This window comes from Salvia splendens, chromosome 5 (assembly GCF_004379255.2).
Source record: "Salvia splendens isolate huo1 chromosome 5, SspV2, whole genome shotgun sequence".
Lineage (NCBI taxonomy): Eukaryota > Viridiplantae > Streptophyta > Magnoliopsida > Lamiales > Lamiaceae > Salvia > Salvia splendens.
This window is the reverse complement of record NC_056036.1, coordinates 19910875-19915243: the sequence shown is the minus strand read 5'-3', so window position 1 is coordinate 19915243 and position 4369 is coordinate 19910875. Positions and strand designations below refer to the sequence as shown.

General features: G+C 34.7%; 2 pseudogenes; both read right to left on the bottom strand.

Annotated features, from left to right (window-relative positions):
* Positions 1-257: 257 nt before the first annotated feature.
* LOC121803952 lies at positions 258-1139 on the bottom strand (annotated as a pseudogene).
* A 2202-nt stretch (positions 1140-3341) lies between these two features.
* LOC121802390 lies at positions 3342-4027 on the bottom strand (annotated as a pseudogene).
* Positions 4028-4369: the final 342 nt, after the last annotated feature.

Genomic DNA, 4369 nt, shown 5'->3' with positions numbered 1-4369 from the left:
CAAGATAAGAAAGACATTTCAGATAATTCGGTTCTTGACAATAAGAAGGAACTGATATTGTATATTGGAAATCAGCCTTTCTCAAATGAGTACTACATCAAAATTATTTATGGTTTAGACATATTGAATCTGTAATCAATAGAAACACAAGACCTTATGTATTCTAAGTCTTTTCAAGTTCTACATTTGATGTATTGTAGTTGAAAAGACTTTCAACATTAAACACATTGGGAGTTACATATGAGCAGGTGGTTTAACAATTTTATTTGAAAGAAAACACAAATACAGATAGTACTACAATTAGGAGGTGTCGATGTCGAACACCTTCCTTAGCATTAAAGCAAAGTCGTAAACCTTGGCCGGATCGGCCAAGGATTCCCACACAAAGTCTATCTCCAAACACCTCTTCACCCTCGCACTGAGCTTGGTGTTGGGGCATAGCTCTCCAATGCTGAAACTACCACACGTTCTGTAGGTGTGGAACCACACCGTATACGAGACCAATGCCACATCCAAAAATCTGAAGCTCTGGCCACCGAAGCAGGCCTCTCGTTTCCCAGCTCTTATTCCAACTGCTTCAGAATCTCAACCAATTCCTTCTTTGCCGCTTCTAACTCTTCCTCACTCAGTCCACATCTTCGTTCCAGCAACACACAGCTGCAACATTAAACAAATTAACAAAACATAAAATAAAGCAATCAGATTGATTAGGGCATAACAGAGGAGAACAACGTAAAGGAGAAAGTAAAGTGAGAGAGAAAAGTAAGACAGAGAATATAATAACAGAGAAAAATATCTTGACTTTTACCAAAAGAGTAAATGTGTCAACTCTAATGGAACATCTCAAAAAGGAATATGTTCCAACACTAACGAAACAGTGAAAGTAGTAGTACCTTTTTGTTGATGTAATCGGCCTAGACTTGAGCTCTTTGGTAGGGATGGGAAGGCAAAAGAGGGTATGTTTGGTTCCAAACCTCGTCGATGTACTCAACAATGACAAGCGACTCACAATCGGGTTTACCATTATGAATCAAAACGGGGATTTTCTTGTGAATGGGGTTGAATTGAAGAAGAAGCGGGCTTTTGTTGCAAAGGTCCTCCTCTCTGTGCTCGTATTCCTCGCCTTTTGCGGCTAGCGAACAAATCCAGCAGAATCACCTTCTCCGCCATTTTTTTCTTTCTAAGATTTTTAGTTTGTTAGAGAGTGCAGCAGTTATCAACGGACAGGAGAGAAGCGGATCATCGGATGAGTTTACATGAATCTAGATTATGCATGACATACAATTTAACCGGTATTACGGCAACAATTACGAAAAAGTATTTTAATAAAGTTTGAAAGCTACTCTGTGACATTTTAAATTGTAGAGAGGTCCAAACTCCAAAGTACTTTTTACTTTTTAATTTATTTTTTCACATTTCGTCCCTTATAGCTCCCGCGAGTGTTAGATTGCTAACCCAATACTTAATTGCTAACTACAATTAAATAATAACCCTTATATATTTAAATCAAAGGCATAGATCATCAGCTCCGAAATAACGCCAATAAGGGTATTATGGTCAATTTACAATAAATTAGTTCTAACTAACTATTGAAAAATATCACATAACTTTAAAACGCATATAACATTCTCGATTTAAATTATTTTTTCACACAACATATATCAAATTAAAGATAATTTCATAAGGATTCTAATGAGATCTCACTTGCATATGTTTTTTTTTTTCTCTAAATATGATTACATGTAAATCTCACTTGCATATGTTACGATGTCAAAATTTGAAAAAAATTTAAAAAAATTTCAATTTTTTCGTACAGCAATAAATGTCAACATAGTATATAAAATATGTAAATATAATACATGTAGAATATCATTCTTAAAGCAATGTGTTGACATTCTCAAAGCATTATGTTGATATTTTCAAAACACTATATTGACATTTTCATCCAAAACCCTAATTTGATAGTTTTTTTTATTTTTTCGATTTAATTAATAAAAATGAAAATTACACATGGAAAATTTTAGACCACTAGATTTCTAAAATCATATGGTCTTAAATTAGTCATAGTTAACAACTAGAGAGTGAGTTAGCAATTGATCACTCCCCTATAGCTCCCAAGTGCAAATTTAACCATTAAATATTAGTAGTGTCACCACGACAAAAAAAACCTGTTAAGGACATTTTTTAATGCAATTAAGGATTAAGGATGTTTATTTATGTTTCCAAATATGTCATTAATATTTTAAAAAGCGTTCTTATTGTTTGTGTCTCAATTAAAATTAGATAATGCAAGTGGAAGTGTCCTAAAGCAAAAGATGAAGTTAATTTGTCCTTAATTTAAGAAAGCTTTCTTTTGCGTCCTAAATTGTTGTTATTTTTTAAAAAATTCCAACGCAAGTAATTGCGTCTCGATATTTTTGTCCATAAAAAATACTCCCTCCATCCATGATTAAATGTCTCATATTTGACGGCATGGGTTTTAAAGAAATTGTTTGACTTCATGAAGTAAAGTGAGTAAAAAAGTTAGTGGAATGTGGAGCTTACTTTTATATATTAATTTTATAATAAAATGTGTGTGGAATGATTTAGAGGAATGTAAGGTTCACTTACCAAATAATAAAAGTGAAATGAAACATTTATTGGCGGACGGACGAATAAGGAAAAATGACACACATTTAATGGCGGACGGACGAATAAGAAAAAATGAGACATTTAATGGCGCACGAAGGGAGTAAGTTTTTTGTAGTGTGAATTACGAAATTGTAATCTAAACTATTACTCTATCCGTCCTTTGATAATATAAATTATTTTATTTTGATATATTACTTAAAAACAAAAAAAAATTATTTTAGAAATCGTTTTCTCTAATAAGGTGGGACTTATTCTTCAGTATCACTTTTTCTTTTATCTCTATCTTACTTTATCTATTACTTCTTTCATCCGTGAAATATTGTCCATATTTGACTCGGTACGGATTTTAAGAAATATAAAGAAAAGTGAGTTAGTGGAATGTGTTTTCCACATTCATGTATTAATTTTAAAATAGAATGTGAGTGTAACGTGTTAGGTGAATGGTGGGGTCCATTTACTTAGAATGGTAAAAGGTAAATGAGACTTTAAATTGCGGACATCCAAAAAATAACATGTGACATTATTTTATTGACAGGAGTATAATTTATTTTTATGAGTGACCCTATTATAAACATTTAGCACTACTCTATTTACTAATCCAATTTGTAGGTTTTCATGAAAAATTAAATATCTCCAAATTGAAGATTTCAATTTATGTGCATTACACCTTATTTCAAGAGAATTTCAAGAGAGAAGGATACATGTGGTGATGCACCTCAACATCAACTTTTAAGTTTCTCAACCACCAATACAGAGAGAGAGTAAGTTTCTCAACCACCAATACAGAGAAAGAGGTAGTATTGTTATCCAAAACACAACTAGATATACTAGTAAAATTAGGAGATGTCGATACCGTACACCTTCCTTATCATTAAAACATAGACGTAAACCTTGGCCGGATCGGCCAAGGATTTCGACACAAAGTCTATCTCCAAACACCTCTTCACCCACGCACCGAGTGTGGGGCAGTTCTCTCCAATGCTGAAACCACCACACTTTTCGTAGGTGTGGAACCACGCCGTAAACGTGACCAATGCCACATCCAAATATCCAAAGGGAACTTTTGGTTCCAAAACCTAGCTTGAGATGTAATCAGCCCAAAACCTAGCTTGAGATCTCTCATAGGGATGGGAGGGCAAGAGAGGGTACTTTTGGTTCCAAACCTCGTCGATGTACTCAACAATGACAACCGACTCGCAAACGGGTTTATCGTTATGAATCAAAACGGGGATTTTCTTATGGATGGGTTGGATTGAAGAAGAAGCTGGGATTTGTTGGGCAAGTCCTCCTCTCTGAACTTGTATTCCATGCCTTTTGCGGCTAGCGCCACCCGAGTCCTCATTTCGAACATGCTAGCGAAAAAATCAAGCAGAATCACCTTCTCTGCCATTTTTCCTTTCTGATATTTTTAGTTTGTTGATAATGGTAAAGTACTACTATTATATAGAGTCTGTAGTAGTTATTAAGGGCATCCGCAGTGGTGCGGATGTCCCGGCGAAATTCCCCGCGGAATTCTCAAAAACACCTCTTGCCATGTCATAAAGACTTCCCACTGTACTGCCACGTCATACGGACTTCCCACTGCACAGTGGCGGAATTCCCCTGCGGAATTCCCGACGGAATTCCCACATTAAAAAAAATCACAAATTCACAAATTAAACAATTTCCGGAAGTAAACAATTTACGTAATTAAAATTTCGACGAAAATAAGGAAAAAATTCCGTTAAAATAAGAAAAG